General features: G+C 40.4%; 1 long non-coding RNA gene and 1 pseudogene across 1 annotated transcript in view; one reads left to right on the top strand and one right to left on the bottom strand.

Annotated features, from left to right (window-relative positions):
- LOC121038078 (uncharacterized) overlaps positions 1-18461 on the bottom strand; it is a 199188-nt gene that overhangs the window by 123118 nt on the left and 57609 nt on the right. The gene's annotated exons all lie outside the window — the stretch shown is intronic.
- Positions 11309-12760, top strand: LOC121038076 (60S ribosomal protein L3-like; annotated as a pseudogene).

Below are 18461 nucleotides of genomic sequence, written 5' to 3'. Positions count from 1 at the left end.
CCAGGAGATCCTGTGTATATCCTGTAATTTTGTTTTCCAGATAATTAAACATTACAATTCCTATATCAGAATTATTTTCATAAGTGTATTCTATAGGCTGATGTGGAAATCTGGCAAGAGACCCAGAATTTCATTTATTTACAGAATAGAGTAGACGCCACACTCCAGAAAGCAAAGGCTTTGGATTTAGAAATGTAGTTTTAGTTACAGTCCAGGAGCCTTATGGGGGAAAAAAAAAAGAGTCAACATAACAAATGAGACAATTTTACATAAAGATGCAAATCTGTGGTAAGTTCTGTGCCCGTACTCTCCACTTTGTAGCAGCTCCCTCCACCCTGCTCTACTCAGACCTTGTCCCTCTCTTGGTTGTCAATGGCATAGAGGCTGTGGTTTCAAAGGATATGGTGCTGTCCGGAGCAGCCTTCACAAAGCCTCTGTGGGTTATTTTATTTTTGTTAGTGTTGTCTCTTTCATTTATAGTTGTAGAGAACGTAAATTAGGATTAAAGACGTGAGGGAGGCCTTGGGCCCATATGGCTCACAGAGCATGGTTTGGTTAGGTCTGCTCTGTTTTATAAATATGCAATCAAACTGGATTTCTGGAGTCACTGCTGTGGCTCTTCCATAATTTTCTGGAAACGTCCATTACCTATCCATCTTCTCCTCTGATAAGTTTGCAGAAGTCAAGCCCAGCAGGCCACCAGTTCTCAATGAAGTAGCTATTTCTATGAGGTAAAGCAAAACTTCTGGTTAAAATGAAACAGGTCTGCTCACTCAGCTGTATCACTTCAAAGAGAAAAACAAATAAAACCCAGCTTCCTGTCATCTCCCAGCATTAAAGGATGACAAACTACAATTGGTTTCCATTTTGACTAGAAGCAAAACTACAGATGAATAACAGAATAGATTAAAAAGCCAAACACACTGAAGTAACCTCTTCATCAGCAAAAGTTAACTAGTTAAAAAGAGTGAAAGAGTCCCACACCAATACCTCTCCACCTCCCAAAGAAGGTAAGAAAATAAAGAGAAACTTTTTTCTAAACATAACCTAAATAAAACCTTCTAAATTATAACCCAATACTATACCTAAGCTACTTAAATCTGCAATACTTTTCAACTATCTACAAGGGACAAAAAATAAACTACTAAAATAATAGAATTGTACAAGCTTATCCTATTCTACAGAGGACTTCCTCTTCCTGCTACCTGACAGAGGTTTTGACTATTAGTGACCACAATGGGGACTTTTCAGGCACTCTGAGACACGTCACCACTCTACCTGAATGTCTTCCATCCTGACTCACTGGCCACTCATTCATGTATTCACCATGTACTCATTCATTCATTCAGTGTCTATTTTCTGTCCCCAAATACTGTTAAAGGGGCCACATGGAAATATTATACACACTTTTATGGTCGTTGCTTTAAAAACAATTTTTTTTAAGTTTATTTATTTTTGAGAGAGAGACAGAGTGTGTACAAGGGTGGGGGAGGGCCAGAAAGAGGGATACAGAGGATCCAAAGCAGACTCTGTGCAGTGAGTGCACAGCCATACACAGGGCTCGAGCTCATGAACGTGAGATCATGACCTGAACCAAAATCAAGAGTCAGCCCCTGTGGTTGTTGCTTTTGGATGATGCCCACATTTGATTACTTTGTAGAGCAATAGCATGTGCTTTTTCACAACTTTCCAACCCCACCCTGACCCCTTAAGGCAAGAATAGAAGCTTTTCATTAGAAGGCAACCACGTTTTGATCCCTGTTCTTTTAGAATATAAGTTAGAGGGATGTCAAGAACAGCTGTGGAAACACTTTGATGACAATTACATTAATTAGATCACCAAAGATCCTGGGCAAGCCATACTTTCTACCCTCCGCATCCTTACCTATAGAAGAGTTGAGAGTAATTAAGGGTATTTTTTGATGTGTGGCTCACAACTACTTGGGGTGCTTTTTTTTTTAATTTTTTTTTGATGTTTTATTTATTTTTGAGACAGAGAGAAAGCACGAGCTGGGGAGGGGCATTGAGAGAGGGAGACAGGAACTGAAGCAGGCTCTGCACTGACAGCAGAGATCCAAATGTGGGGCTTGAACTCAAGAGAGGTGAGATCATGACCCAAGCAGAAGTTGGGATGCTTAATGGACTGAGCCACCCAGGCACCCCTGGGGTGCTTTGAAGAAAAAAAAAGTACATTCCTAGACTCTACTCCCAGAGTAGAGCACCCCAAAGAGAGTCTTGTATGCTGCAGTTTGACAACCACTGAACTAATGATCTCCAAGGTCACCTCTAGTTCTAAAGGTCATGACCAGGTCTGCCATGTAGCAGAGAGACTGGCACTGAGAGGGTGAGATTTTTATTAAGGTTGGAGACTTGGGGGTAGGGAGATAATTTTGGAAAACTTGAGAAATTATACAGTTGAGTATACATAAAAAAATTATACAGAAACAAGTGTGATATCTACCCCTCAGAAGAGTAAAAACAATATCATTTTGAAATGAATACTTCTGGTGTGTTTTGTAATGGAGAATGCTACTAAGAATAACCATTTTAAAAATGTGTGGTTGATAAATTAAGCTATAATTAGAAGGAGAATAAGAGAATAAATTCCAGATGCCTCTATTTCATGTAGCAGCACCACGACACTTAAGCAAGGGCTGTTGTACTGAAGTTGGAAATGACAAGTGTTTGCCACAGAATGGAGTAAATATTTTTGGTAGAATGCCTTTAATCATCATTCTGGTGGTGGATTATACTTCACTGGTGAGAGAAGGAAAACAAACTGAAGAATCTTAGCATTAACTGAGGAAACATAACATTTTGATTTACAGTTAACGGTGATTGTTTGGAAACTGTCATTTATTCAGCTGTTTTGAGAGCTGCTGAAATAAAAAGCATATTTCTGGGTCAGAAAAATTACAAGAAGGAAAACATTTTAAAATCCAATAAATCCTGTCACTAAGTAAACCGACCTCTCTAGGCTGGAAGTAGCCATACACATTCGCTGGGATTTTCAGTCTCTCCCAGAAATATGATTAATTATTGAAGAAGCAGGGTTAGATGGCTTAGATGATGTCCTCAAAACAGACACAGTGAGCTCTTGCCATATCAACACTTTAGGCCACGTCTATTATCTCTTTCTCTGACCTAAAAATTATTTTCGAAAATACACATGTCCTTCCAAGTTTTGATATGATGGCCCTCTAGAGGGGTCTAACCTTATTACATTTGCAAACCTGTGCATCTTTTAGAGCTCCCAGGGCATCCTGACAGGTGCAAAATTTATATAATTATTCTCTACTTAGAGCTCAGTGAGCACTGCATCCTCTCTGGTAGCACAACAGCTATTAACTTGTGGAATACGTTGCACGGTACTTTTGTAAATAATGTTATGCATCCCAGTTCGTATTGTTGCCCAGAAAAATCATGTACAGCCCAAATTTCAACTACTTTGTCCCACTGTCTGCTTAAGAACACTATCTGCTTATAGCACCATTAAATATAAAAAAGAGTACAGGTCTCATTTCAATCTTCAAAAAACATTTTTTTTTTCAGTTTATTTTTGAGAGAGAGAGCCAGCGCGTGAGCAGAGGAGGGGCGGAGAGAGGGAGACACAGAATCTCAAGCAGGCTCCAGACTCTGAGTTGCCAGCACAGAGCCGGACACGGGGCTTGAACTCACGAGACTGTGACCTGAGCTGAAGTCCAACGCTTAACTGAGCCATCTAGACGCCCCACGGGTCTCTCATTTCAATCTTTTACAACGGATCTTTAGGTAACCCCCTCACCATCTCCCCTTTGCGTAAGTCATTCTACATTTCCGTTGCCTCCTCGATCCATGCCCTCTTTGGATCAGCCCTCAACCAGTTGAAAAAAAAGAAAAAAGAAAAAAACACTATCTACAGCACTAGAAGGGTGCCTGGTATTCCACAGGAACTCAGCAATGCCTCTCCAATAAATAAATGGGTTATACTACTTATCACATTGCTATAATAATTTGTCTCACATGCCTCTCTTGGTGAGAGCTGTTCTATTCATAGTTATATGACTAGCACTTAGTATGATGCCTGTACATAGTAGGCAGTTAATAAAATATCAGTTGAGGGGCGCCTGGGTGGCGCAGTCGGTTAAGCGTCCGACTTCAGCCAGGTCACGATCTCGCGGTCCGTGAGTTCGAGCCCCGCGTCAGGCTCTGGGCTGATGGCTCAGAGCCTGGAGCCTGTTTCCGATTCTGTGTCTCCCTCTCTCTCTGCCCCTCCCCCGTTCATGCTCTGTCTCTCTCTGTCCCAAAAATAAATAAACGTTAAAAAATATATATATATATATCAGTTGAATGAATGAGCTGCAGTCAGCAAATCAGAAGAGCTGTATCTTTTTACTGAGCTCATGTAGGCATCTCTGACTCATTCACTTTAAAGCCCTCAGTTCCCCTGCCTAGGAGTGTAGACCCACGGGTCATATAGGTATGTTATTGTCAATAAAAATGGATTTCTCCCACTGGAAACCTAAGTTGGTTCAAGTTTGGTTTCTCTCTCTCAGTCTTCAAACGTTTTGAGAGTGACATTAACTTATAGGTTAGTCTTTGTCCAAAAAGGAGTGGGTGGAGAATATGCCATAAAAAGAGTATCAAAGGAGAAGGAAGACAAGCGGAACTAAGATCTAATATTCGCACTATGAGCCTAACTATTAGTATAACTCCATGAGGCAATATAATAATGCTCATTTTCACAGATCAGAAAAATAATGTTCAGTTGGTTGGGAAATCTGATGAAGACAGGTTAGCCATTAAATCTCATACTTTTGCTACTATAGCATACAATGTAGGCACAAAAGACGCCTTCTTACTTCAATATTCTCTTTTGTGTTGTACTTCTTCCACTTATAATTATTTATTATTCAACCAAATTAGCTAACATTTACTCAGAGCCTACTATGAGCCAGATACTAAAGCTCATTGCTTTAGATATATATTATCTTTGAAAAATCGTATGAGCTTTGTACTGTCCCCATACCATTGATATCAAAACTGAGTCTTAGACTTACTTTGAATATAGTTCATAAGCAGTAAGCAACAGAACAAGAATTCAAACCCTGATTTGTATGAATATAACCCCTGGTCTTCCCACTTTACCACGGTGAGCATTGCATTTTTGTTAAAATAAATAAGGGTGAAACTTCAAATAACCCACCCAGAATTGTCTCTGAATCTTGCCATTGCCTTGGAAGGGAAGGAAAATTTCTGGTAAGGGAAAAACATTCCAGCTCATCAGCCGGTACCTTTGACCTCTTCAGTGTACAAACCATGTCATAGTAATAAGCCCTCAGCCTTTAGGGAAGAAAAAGGATGAATGGAGTGGAGAAGTTTTGTGCAAGTCACTTTATATAGAATAAATAGGAAAGTGAGTTTAAGTCGCCAGATAACAGATATGTGATGATGCAAAGTACTTCATGACAGGTAAATATTAGTTCTGAACAATAACTGAAAAACACAAGGATGATCCTCAAAATGATATCACCATAACTTGCAAAATATATAATAAAATATTGACCATCCTTGCAGAATACACCTAATAAGCTTTGAACTCTTTAGTAAGTTTAATATAAATAAGGAAGTAGCATTTCTGTATGCTAAACCACCTCTTTTCAAAAGCATTTGGAATTGATAAAATTAGTTTAAAAGCATTTTGAAATTGATAAAATTTTTCAAATTGTTTCATGACTTCTACCTCTACAGAGACTCTCTGAAGCTTCGCTTTTAATCCAAATCAGTTTTCAGCAAGGTATGAATTTCAAATTAAAATTTTGACCCTTTTTCATCTAAAGGCATTTTTTCTCCATGTGACCTCATGGCCATTAGAATCAAGAGTAATCTAAGTATCATACTGTTCCTGATTAGCAACTTTGTATCATGTACATTCCAGAACTTCCTTAAGAGTTTCTTTCAGATTCTAAGAAACAGCAACAGCAAGCGCGTTACACTAAAATGCTACTTCTCACATGCCCTTCAAAAATACTTCTGTGCCTCTGCATGTTATGCTGATGGAATTGGCAATCATAAAGTCCCACTGCAATAATATGGAAATTGCTCAAGTAATCATCAGTCTGTGCCCAAGAGCTAAGCTGTTCAGGCTGCTTTCCCATAATGTGTAAGAATGGAATTTTACTTTTCTTAAGATAATTTTTTTAATTTATATATATTTTTAAAAGTGTATTTATTTTGAGAGTGAGAGAGCACATGTGCATGTGCATGCATGCAAATGAGGAAGAGGCAGAGAGAGAGGGAGAGAGAGAATCCCAAGCAGGCTCTGGGCTGTCAGCACAGAGCCTGACACAGGGCTCGATCCCACAAACAGCAAGTTCATGGCCTGAGTGTAAATCAAGAGCTGGACACTCAACCAAGTGAGTGACTCAGGTGCCCCCAAATTTATGTAATATTTTAAAAACAATTTCTTTGATTCTGGAAACTATTAAATGCACTAAGAATAACAATGAACTTTTAAAAACATATTTGCCAAATCTGATGCACAGTCTGACTGATAAAAAGGAGTGTAATTACAGATATCTTTTTTAATGTTTACTTATTTTTGAGAGAGAGAGGGAGAGAGAGACAGAGCATGAGTGGGGGAGGGGCAGAGAGACAGGGAGACACAGAATAAGAAGCAGGCTCCCGGCTCTGAGCTGTCAGTACAGAGCTTGACTTGGGGCTTGAAGCAAGAACCATGAGATCATGACCTGAGCCGAAGTCATACACTCAACCAACTGAGCTACCCAGGCGCCCCAAAAGGAGTGTAATTAAAGGATAACAAGGTAGAATTTTTGAAACTGGGACTGTTCTGAAAAATCTTGGGACTTAAGAGTGACCATGACAATCATATAGCATTTTTCACTTTTCATTATCCTTTAAACAAGTAGTCTGCAACTCCTCAATGTTAGCAATGCAGTGCTCTGAATTTAAAATGATAGTAGTAAATCATCAGAATCTGTTCTTTATGTCTGAAAAAGAATTAAGTCATGCAGAAAATGCCTTATGGTGTCTTTGAGTGCTCATGCATCAGTACACTCTATTGCTCTGAAAAACTTCTTGGAGAAGACGCAGAGGCAGATTCATATTTGCTTCTTAGGAGAGTCATCATATGCATCCTCTACTTTCAAGTTTATTTCCATTTGCTCTATCAGTGATTCTGCTTCATTCATAAGAATCTTAGAGTTAGGAAATCAGAAAAGATGAATCTATAAGCTGTTTGCTGCCACTTACTGGATAACCACTCTTCTTGCCTAAATAAATGGAGAGGAATTTTTAACTATTTCCTGACAGTCATATTTATGAACGTTCAAATTTCTACAAGGGTCAGAAAAATATCTGGGACAAAATTGATAAGAAAATTAATTTTCAAATCTGTTATATGTCTTCTTGATAAAATACATACTCCCTCCTGGTATCTAGTTTATTTTTTGCCCAGGAGAAGAAAAGGAGAGTTTGTATGTAAAGGAGAAGATCTAGGAAAGAGACAAAGGGTAGAATACCCTACAGAATTAGGAGCGAAGAAGAACATTAGCAGTTAATTATAACTCCTAGAGTGTTCCGACAGCACAAAGCTACAAAATGGGAAGCTCTTCTCAGAATGAGTATCGTCTGTTGCCTCCACTACCGATGTTTGTACAGTTTATTTGCTTTGGTACAGAATATTCCAGTCGCATGGTCACGTCATTTACCACAGGTCAGCTCCCCCACTTATGCAGTCCCCAAAATGTATGAAAAAGAAGCCTTTGACCACTGTCACAAACAGGTGTCTAATCTTTCTACTACTACATTTTTTTGCTCTTGGTTGTGCCTCAGCTGTTACTGAGGTCTGCATACTTAAAGCTAGGAACATCAGCTCATCCAAATATCCTACTTGGGGGTGGGGAGTGATTTTGGCTTATGAGGTAATTGTAGTCTTTTGTGGACATCTGTGTAAATTTAGTCAGAATGCCTACAGTTCTCATCCCCAAAAAAGTTTTATCAAAAAATGTTATCAGAAAAAAAATTTGAGTTAAATTAGCCCTGCATGACAGAATGTTATATATCTGAGCTGGAATCACCTTTAAAGGCAACTCATAATTCTTAGATAATGGAGTAGTTTCTTCTCCAAGAAGCTAGTAGTTTCTTTCTCTCATATAGGAAGATGTTTTTGAAGTGAAGGACAATGCCGATGTTGATGATAATTAACAACATGGAGCTCTTTGCATGTGCTAATAAGCATCTTGCATAGACCATTGCATTTACTCTGTACAACACCATGAGTAGGTAGAAGAATACGATTTGACAGATAAAGAAACTGATACTCCAAAAGGCAGAGCAACTTTCACAGGGTGCACAGCTATGTAAGTGCAGAGATGGGACTGTTACTGATGTTGACAACAGAGCACACCTCTTAACCACTATGCTTTCTTACATTCCCAATTAATTTAGGTAAGTATTAATATTCTTGGCATAATAATTTTCTGGCTACCATTTGTCGATATTACAATTAATGAAATATATTAGCTTGTATATTTTTTAAGGTATGTACATAATAAGCATCTATATCTCTAAACCAGATACATTTGGGGGGATTATGACTCTCACTGGGCTACCTCTACTCTCGTCTCTCTCCTCACACTCAGTCTATCCCAAGCAGACTTTGTGCTGACCCTCAAGGGTGCTCCTCATTCTGCTTCCCCGTGGCAGCAAAGGCAATGTCTCTACTAGAGAAAGAGAAGAAAAATTGTTGGATAGATCTGGTACATTTCACAGTGGGGACTGGCATGACCTGCCAGCGATTTGGATGTGGATGTTCTGGAAAGGAAGGAATAAAGGCTATCTCCAGGTTCTTGGCCAAAAGTCCTAAGTGGGCCATTTTATGAAAAGGGAAGCTTGGGTAAAGAGCAGGCTTAGACTCCAAAAACTTTTTTTTGAACATGTTAAGTTTGAGGTGTTTATGAAACACTGAAGTGGAAGAGTCAAGGAGGCAATTGGTTTTGGGGCGTGGAATCAAAAGACAGGTCTGGGTCAGAAATTAAGAATGGGGATGTGTATTCACAGAGATAGCACATGTAAACACCTCCAGCAGTCTTCTCCTGACTTCCAGTCTGGGTTGGAACCTCCCTGTGTCCAGCATTGCACTCTGAACTTCCCCCTCTACTGTGAGGATGATTTCCTCCTTTACTGACACCATCCCACAGCCAGAAAGTGTCCCCCATTCAACAGTGAGCTAGTTTCATGGTGCCAGTGACTGGTCTCCCAATCTGGTTCTGTGAATGCTATTGACCCAAAAAGAAAGTGGGTATCCAACATTAGCTCACATTCAAGGCAAGAAAAATAAGCTACACCCCTTGAAGGGAGGAGTTTTAAAGAATCTGTGGACGTGTCTTTAAAACCACCACACTTGACAAAATATTCTTATGCTTTCGTTGGTTTTGAGTTTACACAAGCAATCTCTGAGTGAGTTGAACACTGAAATTTCACTCTCAATTTTTGAGATGACTAGTTATGAACCAAATTCTTAACTCTTCTCAAATTTGACCGCAGGGTTATCTTTGCTTTGAGACCAAACTTGGAATTACAAAAAACTTTATGACTTACAGAATTGTTCTTACTTCTAAACAAGTATACATGAAAGAATACTCAAGATTGATTAATTTCATTATTAGTTTACATTGATAATCAGAATAATGCTACCTTTCTGCCACCAGACTTCTAGGAGAAGACAAAAAAGATTAAAAAAAAAAAAAAAGAATGCTTGCCAACTTTGCAAATGCTGAGTTTTAATTGCTAATTTACTTTTGTTAATTTACAATGGGCAGTAAAATGGTTAAGTGCTGTTCTTATCAATATCTGCTCTTTCAAGAAAGTTTGCTGAGAAGTGGAAATACTACCGCTAGTCATGAGGTTTTTGTTTGCTCAAGGATTAGTAAGGCAAAGAGAGCCAAAGGCCAGCTCTAGAATCTGTGTGATGTTATATGTTATCCTAATATATCATTAAATGAAGGCTCTGCTAAATCTTTTAAAAAGAAGTTGGTACAAGTCTCTTATTTTTTTTTTTTTTAATTTTCTTAATGTTTATTTTTGAGAGAGAGACAGAGTACTAGTGGGGGAGGGACAGAGAGAGAAGAAGACACAGAGCTCCAGGCTCTGAGCTTTCAGTACAGAGCTGGACGTGGAGCTCAAACCCATGAACCGTGAGATCACGACCTGAATCGAAGTCGGATGCTGAACCTACTGAGCCACCCAGGGGCCCCTAGAAATCCCTTATTTAACTTCGTTCTTAAGAAACTATTTTACAATGTCATAAAATCATTTTTAAAAATATTTTTATCAAGGCATTTTTGCCAAAGTACCAATGGAAATACAAGATCATCATTTACATGCTATAAATCAGGTGTTAACTTCCTGTTTTCTTCTGAAAAGAACCATTAAATTTTTTTGCACTCCATTTTCTCTGCCATCATTGAATTTTCCTATATTCAACTACTATTAGTATTTCCTGCTATTTCAGACCTGACCTGAGCTTTTCTCTTCACTAGGTAAAGTGCCAGATTACAGAATACTGTCATGTAGATATATTTTCACTGGTTTAAAAAATGTACTCTGTGAGAGCAGCAAAAAAGAGTAATTCCAGACCCTCATCTGCTTTTGTGTTGAGGGTCCCTGGACCTCTTCCCATTAGATGAGCATTTGCTTCCTGCTGGAATACCTAAAGAGGTGGGAAGTTGGTGCCTCACATGGCAGCCAGTTCCATTTTGGGACACCCATAATAATTTTATATAGAACATTTATTTTTAAATAGACCGATCTATATCCCCTATTATTATTATTATTATTATTATTATTATTATTATTTTGAAGGGGACAGAAGGGCAGAGAGCGAGGGAGAGAGAGAGAATCCCAAGCAGGCTCTGCACCGTCAGTGGGGCTCAAACCCACGAACCATGAGATCACAACCTGAGCCGAAATCGAGAGTTGGATGCTCAACCAATTGAGCCATTCTTCTGAGTAGCCGATTCTAACTGATTTCTCAGGCTGTGCTGCATGATCTCATTCCTCTTCTCTGACTCAGGTACTTCAACCACTCCACTCTTTTTCTTGTAGAACAGTGTTCTTCCAGCAATTTCTCATGTGTTAGATTTCCTCAATCCTCTCAACCCAGCAACCTGTATCCTTCAGGCCCGCTCTTTTTCAGTAATGGACTGTCAGGAATCTGTTCCCAGCTCAGAGTTTGGTCACACAGAGCCAGATCTTTCCCTAGCCAGACTACACATAGGTCCAACCCCACGGAATGATACTGCCCTTATCTACACACACTGGGTGGGAGGGAGGCACTAACAGCACAGGACCCAAGGCTTGTTGTGTGGAGGTAATCATGTGAAGCATTTAGCCCAGAAGCTGATATATAGTAAGCATTTAGTAAATATTAGCCATGTATGTAATTTAAACATCAAATCCTGCTCTATTGTCAGCGTCTGGTGGTGGAATGTCTCACAGGAACTTCTCTGCTCCCAGGCATGGGTCCTTGGGCTTCCTGCCTTGGAAATGTAGCCGCCAGAACCACTGGGAAGGTGAAGAGCTTCCCCAAGTATGACTCTTCCAAGCCTGGCCACCTCCCTGCCTTCCTGGGATACAAGGCTGTCATGGCTCACATAGTATGAGAGGTCCATAGGCCAAGATCCAAGGTGAAGAAAGAAGGATGTTGTGGAGGCTGTGGCCATTGTGGAGACGCCACCCACAGCGGTTGTGGGCAACATGGACTGTGTGGAGACCCCTGGAGGCCTCTGTGCCTTTAAGACCATCATTGCCATGAGCACATCAGTGATGAATGCAAAAGGTGCTTCTATAAGAACTGGCCTAAGTCTAAGAAAAAGGCCTTCACCAAATACTGAAAGAAGTGGCAGGAAGATGATGGCAAGAAGCAGCTAGAGAAGGACGTCAACAGCAGGAAGAAGTACTGCCAAGGTGATCTGTGTCATCGCCCACACTCAGATGCACCTGCTTCCTCTACACCAGAAGGCCTGCCTTACGGAGATCAGGTGAATGGAGGCACTGTGGCCAAGAAGGTGGCCTGGGCCCATGAGACGCTACAGCAGCAGATGCCTGTGAACCAAGTGTTTGGGCAGGATAAGATGATAGATGTCATTGGTATCACAAAGGGCAAAGGCTACAAAGAGGTCACCAGCCACTGGCATACCAATGAGCTACCCTGCAAAACCCACGGGAGGCTGTGTAAGGTTGCCCGTATTGGGGCATGGCATCCGACTCAAATGGCCTTCTCTGTGGCTCGGGCTGGGCAGAAAGGTTACCATCACCGCACTGAGATCAACAAGAAGATCTACAAGATTGGCCAGGGCTACCTCACGTAGGATGGCAAGCTCATCAAGAAAAATGCTTCTACCGACTATGATCTGTCTGACAAGAGCATCAACCCTCTGGGTGGCTCTGTCCACTACAGTGAAGTGACCAATGATGTCATCACGCTGAAAGGCTGTGCAGTAGGAACCAAGAAGCCAGTGCTTACTCTCCACGAGTCCTTGTTGGTGCAGACTAAATGGCGGACCTTGGAGAAGACTGACTGTAAATTCATTGACACCACCTCCACCACCAAGCTTGGTCATGGCTGATTCCAGATGGCGGTGGAAAATACAGCTTTCATAGGACCACTTAAGAAAGACCAAATTACAAAGGAAGAAAGAGCTTAATGTCAGCAGCTGATTGTGCAGCTGGTGGAATCTCAATAAAAATTATTTTCCAGCGGTGGGGAGGCAGGGGATAGAATCCTCTTTTTTATCAACATACTGTGGGAAAGAACTGTCACCTCCTGCATCCTGAATACCAGAATACTCTGAATGTAGCCCAAATCCAGATTCAGCTCCTTCATTGTACATGGCTCACTCATACTGAGATCATCAAAACTCCTGAGTCTTTTATATACATGCTCCTAGCTGACCACATCTTTCTCATCTACACTTGAACAGTTTGTTTTGCTGTTGTTACTCTTAGTGTGGTTTTCAAAAATTACTTAATTTTAATATGTTAAGCGCAACCTATGGAAATCATTTTGGATTCTGTGTACTCACTGTACTTTCCAGCTGAATGGAACTCCTGGAAACTCCAGTTGTTGTTTGCATCCCTGCTTCTGAGACTTTACAGGATACAGTGTATTCTTTGCCAAAAAGAATAGCTTCATTCCTCACAGCTCCTTGCCCGGCTGGCCTGGGAGCAGCTGCAAGTTCCCAGTTAGCTTCAGGCTTTGCATGGTGTTCTAGGCTTCCATGAATCCTCTGGTGGTTCCTCTTCCTTATGCAACCCATGTGTGTTTTCTGGTGGGGCCACTTTTCACATATTGTTTGCTCAGTAAAACTGTGGGTCATGTCAATGCCAATCAACTCTCACCCTCCAGTTTACTGTATCAGTTACCATGTCCCACCCATCAGGCTCATGGGAGGTGATGGAGTTGCTAGAGAAGATATTTATGAGGTTTATGCAAACCCCCATTCCCTACCTCTAGCATTAAATTTAGACTTCCAAAACACATGCTCACTTTCTCCCTTTTGAGAGGACAAAATACCTACAAGTCAAAATTCTAGTTAATTGGGTTATCTTGGACAAATTTAGGAACTTTTCTGGACACAATAAAAAGGGGGGGGGGGTGGGGACTGAGATTACCCCAGTTGCCTAAGGAGCAGAGAATTCTGTAATTCATCTTAGTTCTGTTTCCACTGAAAAATTAGTCTCGTGTTAGGGTCTCTCCAATCCTGTGGGATTATAGTATCAGTATTGTCCAGCTTTATTGTTTGTTCGTAGCTTTGAACCAACAATGCAAAGTGATCCATGATGATCATAATTTCCAACACAAGCCCACAGCAAAAATACCTTGGGTGTCTCAACATTTTCAATTTTCTGGCGTGAAATACTCACTTCCAAAAAATTATTTGCATATAGAAAATTATTGCTTAAATGATATGCAATCTGAGTTCCACACTTAGACATGTATATACTTATTTACTGGAATTCCCCATTGGTTGCCCCATGAGACACCTCACACCTAACATCTTTCCACACAAAATGCCTCCTCTTCCTGAATGGTTTTGGTGAGCAGCACTACCAGAGCATTGGTTGAAGGAGTCAAACCAGATGTCTTCCCTTCCCTTCAGTCCCCCTGCTCATCCTGCCTTTGTCCCTCTACCATTTGGTCATCAAGCACTATTGAAACAAGTTACTCTATATCAGTCAAAACCACCTCCTCTTCCTCTCCTCTGCCACTGCCTGAGTTCATGCCTTTCTCTGTAACCGCCTCCATGCTCACAGTCTTCCTGTCTGTCCTCCACCGTGCTATGCTGCCAATGCAATCAATCAAAACAACAAATCTGGGGGTGCCTGGTGAGTTCAGTTGGTAGAGCATGCAACTCTTGACCTTGAGGTTGTGAGTTTGAGTAACCTTATCCTTTAATTCCAAGCTCATACACTCTTCCTTTGTGAAGCCTTCCTAAGAGACAGTCAGTCTCTGTGTCCCACTCCTTCGTTAGAGAGTAAATATCTGCTTCCTCGTCTGACCCCCTCTTTGGTCACAGTGGAAACTGTGGGGGCCTTTTTTTTGTCTTTGTATTTGTAAGATTAGTACAGGACCTGTAACATAGTAGGGCTCAATAAAAGTCTGTTAAATAAAAGAGAAACCAAACAAGAATGCCTAGTAGGACTGACACTAAATAATTAAAATCATTAGCTCTTCTGATCACATGATTTGCAAGGCCTATGACAAAGTTCCAGAGGAAGAAGGCATTACTGGTGTCCCTCATTAGGTCATCATTTGCATGCCTGCTTCTAGAAAATACTGTAGAATGGCGTTTGACTAGGGTGGCAGTGCTAAGCCTCTATGATTGGGGCATGGTGACCTGCCAAAGATATCCATCCCATCAACCTTCTTGAGCACTTTATGCATTGTCATTAAGAATAAAAACAAGCTCTTCTCATTGCAGCAGGTCAAAAGTAATCACCTCTCCCTAGTGATAGGTCCCACTAAAATCTGCTTTGGGGGAACTTGGCTGCACATGGATATTCAAAACACAAAAGCAATGAAATACATAAATAAATATACATATAAATAATCTCAATCTCAGAGAAAATGTACAAGTACAGCATAAGAAACCTTCTTTCCTTTCCCATTTGAGAATAAGTAAATGGCTGGCATTATGCCCCATTAATCTCCAACACTTCAGCGTGTATTTCCTATCAAGTAAGACATTCTCCTATATAACCACAATATAACCATTAAAATCAGGAAATTAATATTGATACTTTACTATAATACAATTCTCAGGGTCTATTCAAGTTCCATCAATTATTGCAAGCATGCACTTTGTAAGAAAAAGAGGCAGTCTTAAATTCAGATCTTGCAAAACAGACACCACATTTAGTTATCATGTCTCCTTAGTTTTGTTCTATCTGGAACAGTTCTTGGTCTTTCCTTGACTATCCTATCATAAGTATGACCTTTTCAATGTTTACAGGCCATTCATTTTGCATAATGTTCTTCAGTTTGGGTTTGTCTGGTTCATCTTCATGAGTAGGTAGGAATATCACAGAAGTGATGGTGATGTGTTCTCATTTTATCCTATTCAAGTGACATGTGATTTGTATTTGTACCATTACAGTGACATTAACTTCGATCACTTAAGTTCCTATCTGCTTGGCTTCTGCACTGTGAAATTATTTTTTTCCCCTTTGTAATTAATAAGTAGTTTGTAAGGGGGTTTTGATATTATGTATCACTCCTCATCAAACTATTAACTTAGTCATTACTTTTTTTTAAAGCTAATTTATTTATTTTGAGAGAGAGACAGAGAGGGCAAGTAGGGGAGGAGCAGAGAGAGGAGAGAACCCCAAGCCCGCCCTGCACTGTCAGTGTGGAGCCCAATGCAGAGCTTGAATTCACAAACCGAAAGACTATGACCTGAGTTGAAGTTGGAGGCTTAACCAACTGAGCCACCCACACACCCTTAATCACTACTTTTTAAATATATGTTTGAACTCATGGTTTTGTACTTTATTCAATGCATTACAAATTTTTTTAATGTTTTATTTATTTTTGAGGAGGTGGGGAGAGGGGCAGAGAGAGAGGGAGATGCAGAATCCCAAGCAGGCTCCAGGCTCTGAGCTGTCAGCACAGGGCCCGATGCGGGGCTCGAGATCATGTACCATGAGATCATGACCTGAGCCAAAGTCGGACGTTTAACCAACTGAGCCACCCAGGTGCCCCCATTTTAGTCTGCTACTATTATTATTCATTTTCTTTCTCAAATTGCCCTAGATTTTTCCAGTAAAAGTCCTTATAAGGTGGTCTCTGTGTCCCCATTATTCTTTGAGCACTTCTTTATTCCAGGCTGTACAAGAAGTTCCAGCCTCATCTCGTACTTTCTCTACAGCAGTACTGAAGTCAACCAATTCTCCAAGGACCTCTGAAGAGGGACACTTAGAAACTAAGATGTGAATGCTAGATGCATGCAATGCTATTGGGAGTGCCACTGCTCCCAGACCCTCTCAGGGGACAAAGCTAGGAATATACATATTTGAATTTGAATATCTCGCTCCCTCTCTTTCTCTTTTGTCTGTCTATTGAAAACCATGAGTTCACACCCCAATCTTCAATTCCAGCCCAACACCATTATCCTTAATATTTTCTTACTTGTCAATCAATGTAATGATTCCTCTATAGCTGACACAACTACCTCCATCCCTGTGGATGCCCTCTTCACCACCCGCATGCCAGACAGCTCCTTCACATGGACACACTCTTCACTTGTTTAGGCTCTGACACCCAACCTGGGCCACCAGGAATCTACTAGTGCACCCACATCATTCACCACCTTGCTCAATCCCACCTAATAGGTTTTGGACCAAATTGAACATGGTTCAATTCCTAGTCTCTGGACTGTGTCTGTGACCTCTTGCTTTCTAGGTATACATCTTAGTATAAACTATGGCTCTAGACTACAGATTTTGTTAGCCTCCTCTCAAGAACATTGGAGCCCTATTCCAGCCTAAGGCTTTAAAAGCTGAAAATCTAATACTTCCCCACTACCTCAGATGGGGGGGCCATCCTTATTCTCTGTTACCATATAAGAATCACAGTCCTGGCCTGACCTGCTTAGTAGCAGACCTAGAATGTGTCAGGCCACGGCCCGGGGCGTTTTCTTCTCATTTTTGGCCCACAGACATTTAAATCTTGTCTTGGGCACAGTAATATATCCTTACAGATTTCTCTTTTTATACTTTATGTAACATTGCTATGTATTTGGAATACAGAAAACTAGACAAAATCTGGGAAGAGGTAAGAAATGGGAGAGAGTTTCTATATCTTTCAACAGGATGATAATACAGGTAGAAAGGGTCATAAGTTAAAGTGCCAAAATCCTTTTAAGAAGCAGTATGGAATTTGACTCCTTTGTTGTAATTTTTATTATTAAGACTATGAGTTCTGTGGGAGAGAGTAAGAGGGGTACTGCTGAGGGGCTCCCTGGGTCTGGCCCTCAGCTTTGAAGGACTGTGCTCAGAGCTGATGGGCACTCAGAACCTGCACTAATCCAACTTCAATGCCTTTATTTTGATGCTGACTAAGGTAAAGTTTCAGGTATGTATTGCACTGGTCCCTTTTAATGCCCTGGAAGCAATTTCATATTTGCCACTTTATATTTTTTTTTCTCAAAAAGAGCCCCCCTAATTCTAAAAATGTTTACAATTCTGGATCTGTCCCTCACAAATTCTGGATCTGTCCCTGTAAGGAACTTACGGTTAAGTCTCAGTGTAAATTTCCAATGAAGGAAGGTAATTTTCTAGAGATCATATGAGTTAATGGAGGCTGAATTAATCCTCAGAAGGTTCCTAGGTTGCTTTGAGAGGAAGAGAGATGGGTGATCTTGGGGTTAGTTTATGTCGACCATGTAAATTTCAAAGCTATTCTGACCCACGTATGGAGTGTGTCTATAATTCCTGCGTGATCAGTTTTGTATCTCTTGACTATCTCCTTCCAAAAGAATACTTTATTAACTGTGCCTCAAATCTTACTTTTTCTTTCTTTAGGATTCCATATACACCACCTCTTGCCAGTTCTTAATTAACACATTCTTTTTTTGTTAGTGGGTAAAATAATTGATTAGGTAACAGCTTTCAACTCCTCTTCCCTGCTTGCCCCTTGATCAAAATCTTACTGTTCCCTAATGCTTTCAACTTTATATTCACTGATCATCATCTAGGCTGGATTAATTCTATCATCTACTCTACAGATTTGCTGATCCCAGTTTAGTTCTCTGAAGGCCATCTTGTTTCCAGGTTACAGGGTCATCTATTGTCCCCGTGCATTAGGCTTTGAAACTGTAAACACAATTTGAAATTAAAAATAGTTAAATAATTTAAAAATTGGGAAAAAATCCTATAGAAAGTAGGCATGTAAACGGTTT

Source organism: Herpailurus yagouaroundi, unplaced genomic scaffold (assembly GCF_014898765.1).
Source record: "Herpailurus yagouaroundi ecotype Mexico unplaced genomic scaffold, PumYag 165, whole genome shotgun sequence".
Taxonomy (NCBI): domain Eukaryota; kingdom Metazoa; phylum Chordata; class Mammalia; order Carnivora; family Felidae; genus Herpailurus; species Herpailurus yagouaroundi.
The sequence above is the reverse complement of the archived record's forward strand: the minus strand, read 5'-3'. Positions and strand labels throughout refer to the sequence as shown.